Below are 12,499 nucleotides of genomic sequence, written 5' to 3'. Positions count from 1 at the left end.
ACCCCCCCGGACCCCCCAATACAGTAAAACTGCACATTTTAGAGTGGCCTTTTATTGTGGCCAGCCTAAGGAACACCTGTGCAATAATCATGCTGTCTAATCAGCATCTTGATATGCCACACCTGTGAGGTGGATGGATTATCTCGGCAAAGGAGAGGTGCTCACTAACACAGATTTAGACAGATTTGTGAACAATATTTGAGAGAAATAGGCCTTTTGTGTACATAGAAAAAGTCTTAGATCTTTGAGTTCAGCTCATGAAAAATGGGGGCAAAAACAAAAGTGTTGCGTTTATAATTTTGTTCAGTGTATATTGTATGTGTAAGTAGTATTGAAACCCTGCAGATGAGCCTGCCCTGTAGGCCAACTTTCCTCATGGACAGTCCATGCAGAAGAACATTGTCAACTATAGTGCTTTGTATTTCATCCGGAACAAATGACCTTTGATCTCATCCCCTTCATTTTTATTTTCCCCTCCTATTCCTTTTCCATCCATCCATCCATCTCCCATTACCAGGATTCATTTTCCAAAACACATAATCACCCGTGCTCTTGTTCATATCATCCTGAGATTCTGGCCTGTGTGTCATCTGTTTTGCTACTGAATGTTCACACATGGATAAATGTGCGCTGTTTGAGTTAATTTTTTGATGCTTGAGTTAATTATATTGTGTGTTTGTGTTTTCTGAATGAGAACATGGTTAAACCTTGTGCAAAATGATGCCGTTTTTGTGTAGAGTTTTGCAGAAAACACTGAGCAAATTGGAATGTGTGTGCAAGCACGTGAAATGTGTTAAAAGTTTTGAGAAACGTGTCTTTGTTTTGAGAACTGTATGAATTGTTTGGAAAATTGGGCCAAATTAATCAGTTATAGTGTTTTAGCAATCGAGAAAAACTGTAATACTTTGTATACTATTACATTCAGTTTGAATTTAAGTATATTCGGTAATGCTTTAGATTATAGCCTGCAATTTAAAGCGTGCCTTTTTTGTAATTATAGTGTACCTATTGTCATGCCCCTGGACTGTCTGTGTGTATGTTTTCCTCCCCATGTGCTCTCAGTGACCCAGTTTCTGTCTCTCGTTGATTGTGTTCATGTGATTCAGGTGTGTCGTATTAATTGTCCTCATTACCCCATGTATTTAAGTCCCAGTCTGTGCGTTCTCTCTTGGTCTGGTCTAAATCGTCATGTTCGACATTACTTGTTGTGGATATCCTGTGTTTGGATTTATGGACAGACTGTTGCGTTGATCCACGTCTCCGCATTCGTTCCCTCCGACACAGTTCCTGACACCTATACATTACTTCCATGTAGGAATATGGGAACAATATGCAAAGTTTGGGGAATAAAGAAGTAACAACCTGGAAAATATACAAATTATTTATACTGGAAGTATTTTGAAATTAAGGGATACCTATTCTAATATTATGTGGTATGTATGACCTACTATGCTAAACAACAATCTTACATTTGGGAGCGACTTAGCAAGATGATACACTTTTTGTAACAATACATTGTTATTATATTATAGACCTAGATATTTTTTAACCATGGGGTACATATTTTATTATTAAAGGATACATGATGGAGATTACTGAACCACAAATCTGGAAATCTAGGGAAATGAGTTAATGAGTTTCTGTTATGCTTTATAATTCATCATGTAGCCTACTTACTGTCAGGGAGTCACCAGTCACCAGCTCTGAACTCCATACCCCAGAATCCTCCCCGGCTCACACCTGTTCACATTCACGATCACCACTCAATCCAGATCACCTGCACCTGCCGTCTCCAATCAAGTCACCTTCAAAAGCACACTCCTTCCAGTCACTCACCGTCCGGTCTGCACTGAACTTACCAGACTCTCTCTATGCTATTGACCTGTCTACTTACCCTTAGATTCCTGAGGTTCCTCCTTCATCATTCTCCTTCATTACTGGATCCCATACTCTCCGCCAAGCTACAAAAGGAAAACCATCTGCTTAACCAAGCTAAGACTCCCAGAACTGTCTATTGAGTTGGATATTCCCCATTCATTGCTTCTTCATTACTGGATCCCATACTCTCCGCCAAGCTACAAAAGGAAACCCATCTGCTTAACCAAGCTAAGACTCCCAGAACTGTCTATTGAGTTGGATATTCCCCATTCATTGCTTCAGTCATTCTACCTCTGCAATTCCTGTCAGAAAACCTGCTTATCCTTAACTAACCTATTGTCTCTGGCTTGATCTGTGACGGAAGACCGGACCTAGTGCATCCACCCTCAATCAAGTCCGCCGGCCGCAGCTCTCTCCAGCCCGCCGGCCGTTCCAATGTCAAGCCCATCGGCCGCGGCTCACCAGCCCACCGGCCGCCCAATTCACCTCTAACTAAAAGAGGAGGATGAGGAGAAAGGGACTGTTCTCCGCCCTCATCCCTGTCCCAGAGCTCGCGCCAGTGTCGGCTCCAGCCCCAGAGCTTGCTCCAGTGTCGGCTCCAGCCCCTGAGTTGGCTCCAATGCCAGCTCCTTGAAAGTGCCTTGCTGTGCCTGCTCCTCCAGAGCACCCTCCAGTGCCTGCTCCTCGTAAGCGCTTCAGTTCCCGAGTACAGCCCACGGAGGGCGCCTGTTCCCGAGTACAGCCCACGGAGGGCTCCTGTTCCCGAGTACAGGCCAGGGAGGGCTCCAGATCCCCGGTTAAGCCCAGGGAGGGCTCCAGTCTCTGGTTTTGGCCCTGAGAGGGCCTTGGAGCCCATAAGCGTCCACAAGTATTTTTTTTGTGGGGTGGTAGTGAGGCTCCAGCCGTAGGGGCGGGGGCTGGGGCCGCGGCCTCCGAGGCGGCTCCGCCATGGCTTCCTGAACCGCTTGATCAGCCATGGCTCCCTGTGCTCCCTACTCCGCCTTGGCCTCCTGAACTGCCTGCTATGCTATTGACCTGTCTACTTACCCTTAGATTCCCAAGGTTCCTCCTTCGTCGATCTCCTTCGTTCCTGGATCCCATACACTCCACCAACCTACAAAAGGAAAACCATCTGCTTAACCAAGCTAAGACTCACAGAACTGTCTACTGAGTTGGATACTCTCCATTCATTGCTTCAGTCATTCTACCTCTGCAATTCCTGTCAATAAACCTGCTTATCCTTAACTAACCTGTTGTCTCTGGCTTGATCTGTGACTTACCTCAGCTGAGTCAGAGCTTACCTCTTTCCAGCTGTTTGCAGAAAATAAAATACAGCATGATAAAGCACTCGTATTTCAGTGGATATACTATTTAATGTGATTTTTATTTATTTTTTTTTATAGCAAAAATGAATCAATAAATTAATAGTAAAAAGTAGATCATTTACTTTGGTCATCAAACAAAAATGAATTAGAACTATAGCAACATTTTTATCTGTAATTATTGTGCAAATAATCACTTGTTCTGTGTTTAAGTCCAACTTGTTCCCCCCTTGTTCTATGTAGATGTACAATATGTACAACATTTGAGGCTGTAAATTAAAGTGGTGCTTGTTACCCCCTAGTTCTATGTAGTTACAGGGTAAGTAGCTACAACAAATTGCCCCAAAGCGATGGTTGTTTAGCACAGTAGGTCATACATACATACATACATATACATACATACATACCAGAAAATATCTCCGTCATGTCACGCTCAGTTTTATTTAGTTCAATTATTGTTTGAAAATTACTATACTGCTGGAGTTAAATTAACCCAAAATGGGTTTTAAAATTAAAATCACACACAATATGATAACAGCAAAAACAGGCAACAGATAAAAGGTGATTTATTAAATCAGAAACTGACAAAAATAAAAACAAAAAAGGTAGGCCTACATGAACAGTTCAGAAAAAAGCAAAGCAACTCCACACTTACACAGCTTATACAGTTAAACCAAAATGCTTTTGAGAATTTTAATATTGAATAACTTGTGTATGAACAAATTTGAGATTTTGTTTATTTTGTTCATGTTTTTCACCCACTGATGAATAAACTATGTAAAATACGGCCAAACCATGATGCCAAGAAACACACAGACTGAAAGCCTGTAATAAACAAGAAAATCAAGAATAAACTGTTTTATAGCGAATATTTTTTTTTATACTATTAAAAGGTACAGTGTATATTATTGTTAAATTGCTTGCAAAGGTAAAATTGTTGTTTAGCATAGTAGGTCATACATACCATGTAATATTAGAATAGGTACCCCTTAGTTTCCAGTGCTGTAATATAACGAAGTAATAATACTACGTTACAGTACTTAAGTATTTTTTGGGAGTATCTGTACTTTACTTGAGTTTTTATATTTCAGCCAACTTTTACTTTTACTCCACTACATTTCCTAATTAAAATGTATACTTTTACTCCGATACATTTCCCTGAAGACATGTTGTACTGTGTTATTTAATTCAAATATTGTTTGCAATTTACTATAGGCCTACTGCTGAGTTAAATTAACCCAAAATGGGTTTTAAAATTAAAATCACACACAATATGATAACAGCAAAAACAGGCAACAGATAAAAGGTGATTTATTAAATCAGAAACTGACAAAAATAAAAACAAAAAAGGTAGGCCTACATGAACAGTTCAGAAAAAAGCAAAGCAACTCCACACTTACACAGCTTATACAGTTAAACCAAAATGCTTTTGAGAATTTTAATATTGAATAACTTGTGTATGAACAAATTTGAGATTTTGTTTATTTTGTTCATGTTTTTCACCCACTGATGAATAAACTATGTAAAATACGGCCAAACCATGATGCCAAGAAACACACAGACTGAAAGCCTGTAATAAACAAGAAAATCAAGAATAAACTGTTTTATAGCGAATATTTTTTTTTATACTATTAAAAGGTACAGTGTATATTATTGTTAAATTGCTTGCAAAGGTAAAATTGTTGTTTAGCATAGTAGGTCATACATACCATGTAATATTAGAATAGGTACCCCTTAGTTTCCAGTGCTGTAATATAACGAAGTAATAATACTACGTTACAGTACTTAAGTATTTTTTGGGAGTATCTGTACTTTACTTGAGTTTTTATATTTCAGCCAACTTTTACTTTTACTCCACTACATTTCCTAATTAAAATGTATACTTTTACTCCGATACATTTCCCTGAAGCATATTCGTTACTTACTACAAAATAGTCAGAAGTCAGAAGAACACGGACTGCAGGAAAGCAGGTTTGACGAATCAGTGGTCTGGCGCTTGCAAGTGGGACTCCTAAAAATACCTTTGCTCATGTGCAAACAAGTGCGTGCATAACCGCGGATGATTCATGTTCCATTCAAGTCGAGTATGGGGTGTGCGATACAGCATCGTCTGCGATAATATGTTAAGTGTTGTTGTAATGATGTGTGATCTGACATTATCAAATAGGCTGTATCACCAAATCACACACACAGAGTGCATGCATGTTGATTTATTAGTTGCAATAAGTGACTTACATTTTAGACATAATGTTGCTTGTTTTTGCTCAATTTTGCTAACGAAAATAGTTCCAAACAAAGATCACAGCACTGCGTCTCTGAGGACAGTTTTTACTTACTGAATGAATCAGCTTTTTGAGCGAATCGGTTGAATAAATAATTCAGTGATTCACTCATTAACACAGTCAAATGCTCTGAAACAGTCGTTTGAATGAATCGGTTGAATCTCAATGACTCACTCATTAAGTTCTTACTTGTGACTTCAGTTCACTGGAGACTCGCACTAAACGGTTCATTTGAATCAGTGAGTTGTCGACTCGAGAACAGCTGCAATCGGTTCATTCTAATTCGTCAATGAATCGTTTGGTGCGATTTGCGAACCGATTTAAAAGGTTCATTGAAAAGAATCAGTTCGTTCATGAATTTTCTGAACCTGAAGCTTCTGCGTCTCGGAGCACGTGATATATTATAAGGAGTAATGAGAAGTTTTATGAAATGTAGTGAAGTAAAAGTTACTCAAAATAAAACGACTCCAGTAAAGTACAGATACTTGAAAAATTTACTTAAGTACAGTAACGAAGTAAAGCTACTCCGTTACTGTCCACCACTGGTATTCAACATTTTAAAAACAAAACATTAGGCCTATTTATGCATCTGTAACTGCAGTTTAAAGGCATCCATGTCCCCTGTGAGATACAAAAACTGTGTAAATACATCTAAATGCTATTTCAGATGCAGATTCCAGAAATGTTTTCTTATGTTGGAATGAACATTTTTTATATATATTTATTTGCTTCTTTTCCATTTTGCGTTTACTTGTACTTTTACTTTCAATACTTCAGTACGTTTAAGATTTAAAAAATACTTTTCATACTTAAATACAATAAATATCACATACTTTAAGAATTTTACTCAAGTAATATTCTAAACGGCGACTTCAACTTCTACCAAAGTCATTTTCTGGTAAGATATCTGTACTTTTACTTGAGTATGTCTTTCAGGTACTTTATACACCACTGTTAGTTTCAATATACGTATAGTATAAATAGTTTGTAATGTTCCAGGTTATTACCTCTTTATTCCCTAAATGTTGTAGATTGTTCCCTTACCTACACAGAGGTACTCTACACTATTATTATGAACAGGTACGCTGTAAATTGGGGCCTGTAATCTAAAGCATTACCGTATATTATTTTAAAGGATATTATTTCTGTATTAAGTACTCTTTTCACAAGGGGATTTTTTTTTTTTTGAGGAACTTTGGGAAAGAAAAAAAGGACAGATATTATCACAACTGAAGACACTGTAAAACAATGATTTGCTAGTCAGAGGCAGGTGGTGTTTATAAAATAGGGGGAAGGACATTCTCACTCGAGAATGAGCAGTACAAGATATCATCAATATTTTTCATTCATTTTCCTAGAAGAGAAAGCCTGTAAATTATAAATGCACACAGTATATGAACTAAGACAGTAGATGTGTCCTGAATGACAAGCATAGTCACAAATGGAATTGATCCAACAGTCAACAAAAGCGACACTGACATTGCACTGAAAAGCAATCAATGCAATTTTCAATCACTCCACAGTTATATTTGTGTGCATTTGGCCCCAGTCTCTCAGGGTTTGTCCATCACTGTTAGCCTTGAGTCAGCTAGAGAACAGTGTAATGCTGAGCAATCTCATTCAATACCGGCAGCAGGGCCTGCGTGAATTGCATGCTGGACCTGGGAGGATAGAAAGAGGCTGTTTCTGCACATTCACTCTCATTTTCTAAACATACAAACTTTTCCAGTAGCACCTCATTTTATGATGAAACTTTGAACGTCAGTTTTAGGATGCAGAGCTACTTTAAAAATAAACAACCAGTGTGAAATCAGGTAAACTGGGTCAGTCAATTCACTTCCAAAGGCCACCCATAGTCTATTTATGGACCATCTGATGCATAATACTAACAAAAATGGAAAGCACTTTCTTAATTTAGTAAGCTCTAATCTGGTTGGCTGTATAAAATGTTAGAATGAGCTGCAGTGAGGCCCAGCCTTCATGCTCTTTTAGTGAAAGTTCTGGCTACATACGACTACAGTTCACCCTATGTTGCATGTGGCGGGATGGTAAATTAAGAACAACTCTGCATTATTAATCAGTGTTTATATTGCCTGAGTACACATCAAACTGAAGCTCCAGCAGAGCTTATATCATTAGTGACCATCTTTTTCAAGTATTTACATATGCTTTTAGTGTCTGTCTCTAGCATTACATGTATTAAATTTATAAGCCAGTGTTCTTGACAGGGAAAGAGTAAGGGGGTGCGCACCCGGGTTCATTTGACATCAGAGTTAGGTTCATTTGGATAATGTGAACGCTGTTTTCTGAACTCGGGTGAGCAACAGTGAACCGTACCCGAGTCCGCCTCAGCAGGGTGATCTGGGGTTTGGATTCATGCGAACTCCAGTATAGTTCGCTTCTGATGTAACCGCAATCATACTAAATCACGAAAGTGAGATGCTATTAATGACTTATGAATTAGTCAAACTGTGTATTTATGTGTTTACTCACTCACTTTCCTGATAAGTGTGACTGACATGCTGCAGCAGATATATAACTTAGGCTATATTTAATTTTTGCTCGCAGAAAGTAACTCCCTCGTTCTTTTGAAGCTTTGTATTACAGTCGTGACAAATAGACACATGAGACGCTCTGTATTGGTGTTTTGGAAATGAATCAAAAAATTTTTTACATTTTGAAAATTACAAAAAAAAAGTACAAAAATTAAGTGAGCAAGCATCCATTCGTTACCTAGTAACATGGGTAAACAGCTGCCACTATGATGGTGCAAACGTACAGTGGATTGGAACCGAAAAACAGTATGAACCACTGATCTATATAATGACTGGATTGCTCGTTGTGTTCTAAACCATTCGGGTGTGAAGCCACCGGAAGTGTTCAAGTGGCCATCTTACTTTTACCTACTGGCAGAAAGCATCATTGACTGACAGCTAAAATTTGACCTAAAATCACCCAATTTGAAGCATGTGAGTCACACAGGATTAGTTTTTAGGATATGTGTATGTAAATTAATTGTTACTTCAGATGTTATCTGCAATGTTTATGGTGTTTTCGGGCAGGATAAAGTGATATATTGAAATCGTTAAGGTGGGTTTGTCTGCTGCGCACTTGCCTACACAGATAACTGATCCAACACAAATATAAGTCCATACTGTATGATATCAGCATTATTTCTGTGAATGATGTTATGATGTGTGCATTTTTTTATGTCCTGTTGGAGCAATATCCATTTCAGACTCTTCAAGTTTGCACAAATTCACTTTTATGAGCAATCCAGTTCCCTATCTGTCAGTCACTACGAGTTATGTCATGATGATATTAGGGGTCTTATTTAGGAGCCCCAATCTCATCTGAGTTTAAGAGAAAAGGCCAATGAAATTTTTGCTTCGGAGCCGAGTGAATTATGATTACACTACACAAAGCCATTCGCCTCTTGTACTGTAAAAAATTACTCTGGAGGGTGTTAAATATAACCCATGAAAATCAGTTAGATTTTAGCATATTAGTTAGCAAATAACATATATAATAATGGGTAAATTCTACCTACACTACCTATTTGTTAACAGTAATAACAACAACACTAAAAACATGGCAGTGTCAATGGCAGGAAAGCGATGGGCCGAACTGCAGGTAAGTTTTATTTATAACATGCTGATATCATAATGAATGCAAATGTTAATAGTTTAATGATAAGAGCAACAAAAAAGATTTTGTATTGGCGCACTTTTGTGTTAACGTTATGTCATCGGCGCCACAGCCGTGCTTGACAGATTGACTGTTAGAATTTGTGGTTGGTCAAATTAGCTTTGAAAATGGAGAACATTGTCCACCTGCAAATGCAAGTAAAAATCTACATTGGTGATTAACATATATTAGCTGCCATTAATGTTATGTATATATCTGAAATTAGTGAACAGCTTTAGCGAATCTGCAGTGCATGTGTGGTTGAGCGACAGAGAGAGTGCGAGAGAGAGACGGTTGATGTGCTGAGAACAGACAGGGGTAAGTTAAGTGATTATTTTACAGATTACGAGGTTTTTTTATTGTGAAATGATTATATCTGGAGATATGTATTTGTGGGTACATTTGCGTCTGTCTGCATTTGCGCAATGTGCTTCATTCGTGATACAAATTTTCCTTTACAAATATTTAACGCACAAACTGTTCCGATTAAGTTGTAAACAAGACTGTACTGTACACTAACTGTCTCTCCGTGCACATGTTATATAAACGTGGTATTATATCTAAACGTTAGCCCCCAGGCTAATGGTTAGCATAAATGTACAGCGATTAGCGTGAGCTGTGGTGACACCGACAAAAAGCAAAAGATAGTATTATGTAGGCCTGCCTTAATGCATTTTACATTCCTTATGTGATCTTAGAAACATCAGTTCTATGTTTTGAATTTGATATATTGTCAATTCACTTCCATTATGTAAACTTTTAGGAAACTCTAAACTTCTAACAAATAATTTCCATTATATATCCATATAATTCTCTTTATAATTCCAGAGTATTAAGGAAAAAAGGGATACAGATGTCTGTTTCCTCATTGAGTATCCTGGGGAAAAGAGGTGCTCTTTCATGACTGCCAGGTATGTTATTAAATGATTGATCAACTCGAGGCATCCAAATAGATACACAAAATGTTGCCCAGATGCCATTGTTTAATTTACAATATCAAACACTGTGATTCAGCTGATCAACCAATCCAATACCAACCAATCCAGTTTTAAACACACTATATGTTTATTTTGTTAGGCTGTACCTTTTAGGGATAGTTCACCCAAAAGTGAAAATTCTGTCCTCATTTACTCAATGTCCTCCCCTCCGGGCTTTCCCTGTCCCCCCGTATCTTTACCAAAGTCGCGGAAGGCACCCCTGCCCCATTAAGGGAAGTGGGCATCAGGATCGTTAAATCGATGACTGGCTCATCATGGCCCAGTCGCGAGAGCAGCTGTGCGATCACAGGGACATGGTGCTCCGGCACCTCAGCCAGTTGGGGCTTCAGGTCAACTGGGAAAAGAGCAAGCTCTCCCCCGTGCAGAGAATCTCTTTTCTTGGTATGGAGTTGGACTCAGTTGACATGAAGGCCTTGCCTTTCTACGGGCTGGAGTGCCCTTAAAACAAGTGTCTCAGCATGTTGTTGTCCCAACAGATGCCTCCAGGACAGGCTGGGGCGCTACATTCAATGGGCAGGCAGCCTCAGGGTCCTGGACAGAGCCTCGACTGCTTTGGCACATCAACTGCACATCAACTGCCTGGAGTTGTTGGCATTGCTTCTAGCCTTGCAGCGGTTCCAGCTGCTGCTGCAGGGCAAGCACATGTTCGTCTGCACGGACAACACTGCGACTGTATCGTATATCAACCACCAGGGAGGTCTACGATCACGTCGCATGTCGCAACTCGCCTGCCATTTCCTCCTCTGGAGATAAGCAGCCAGAGACTTACCGCACCTTCAAAATAATCCAACTGAGGTGCGTAGACCAAAAAAGTTTCCCAAAGGTGAAGAGCTTGAAAAAAGTCAGCACACTCAAACATCAAAGAGTCACAAGCGAGATGAAAACAATATAAGCAATTTACTCAGTGAAACAAGGCAAACGTTTCGGTCACATGTTGACCATTTTCAATGCCAAGCTAACAATGTTAGAACTAGGAGCCTGGCTCCTAGTTCTCCTCTGGAGATAGAATACACATTCTAAGGGAGCTCAACCGTGCAGCCGACTCACTCTCACGGCAGCTCACTCTCTCCAGAGAATGGCGACTCCATCTCCAGGTGGTCCAGCTGATATGGAGTCGATTCAGGGGAGCTCAGGTGGACCTGGTTGCTTCCCGCGAGTCCTCCCACTGCCAGTTGTACTATTGCCTGATTGAGTCCCCCCTCGGCATGGATGCACTGGCACACAGCTGGCCCCGGGGTCTATGGAAGAATGCGTTTCCCCGAGTGAGCTTTCTCACACAGACACTGTGCAAGGTCAGGGAGAACGAAGAACAGGTCCTGCTGGTCGCGCCTTACTGGCCCACCCAGACCTGGTTTTCATAACTCATGCTCCTCGCAACAGCCCCTCCCTGAATGATCCCCCTGGGGAAGGACCTTCTTTCTCAGGGGCAGGGCACCATATGTCACCTGCGTCCAGACCTCTGGAACCTCTCACTCAAGTCAGAGCTCCCTCTACCAGGCAAGTTTATGCCTTGAAGTGGAGTCTGTTCGCTGACTGGTGTTCTTCCCCCGAAGGTGCCCGATCAGAGTCATGCTTTTTTTTCCTACAAGAGAGGTTGAAGCGTAGGCTGTCACCCTCCACCTTGAAAGTGTATGTCTTACCATCCACTGCATCATGATGCAGTGGATGGTAAGTTCCTGAGAAATCACAACCTGATCATCAGGTTCCTGAAGGGTACTAGGTAGTTAAAGCCTCCTAGGCCACCCCTCGTGCCCTCCTGGGATCTCTCTGTTGTCCTGGCGGGACTTCAGAGGGATCCCTTTGAGCCACTTGAGTCAGTTGAGCTTAAGATCCTGTCTATCAAGACAGCGCTCCTGACCGTGCTCACCTCTATCAAGAGGGTTGTGGACCTGCAAGCATTTTCGGTGAGCGAAGCGATGCCTAGTGATCGGGCCGGCATACTCTCATGTTGTCCTGAGACCCCGGCCTGGATACGTGCCCAAGGTTCCACTACTCCCTTCCGGGACCAAGTGGTGAGCCTGCAAGCGCTGCTCCCAGAGGAGATAGATCCAGCCTTGACGTTGCTGTGTCCCGTATGCGCCTTTACGTGGAACGCACCCGAGGCCTCATTTATAAAACGTGTGTACACACAGATTTGATCTTAGAGTGTGGCTACACTAAAATCAACGGCAACGTTCATATTTATAAAAACGGTCTTTGACGTGGAAAAGTACATACCGTCACGTCAGGGTCTGAGCAAGCGTACGCACTTTTTCTTGTGGCAAAGTCGGAGTACTGCAGCTATTTGAACATCTAAGCTGCAATAATAATAAAAGCGGTGTACGTGCAAGCA

This window comes from Sinocyclocheilus anshuiensis, unplaced genomic scaffold (assembly GCF_001515605.1).
Source record: "Sinocyclocheilus anshuiensis isolate Anshui unplaced genomic scaffold, SAMN03320099.WGS_v1.1 scaffold542, whole genome shotgun sequence".
Classification (NCBI taxonomy): Eukaryota; Metazoa; Chordata; class Actinopteri; order Cypriniformes; family Cyprinidae; genus Sinocyclocheilus; species Sinocyclocheilus anshuiensis.
Note: the sequence above shows the minus strand (reverse complement) of the source record.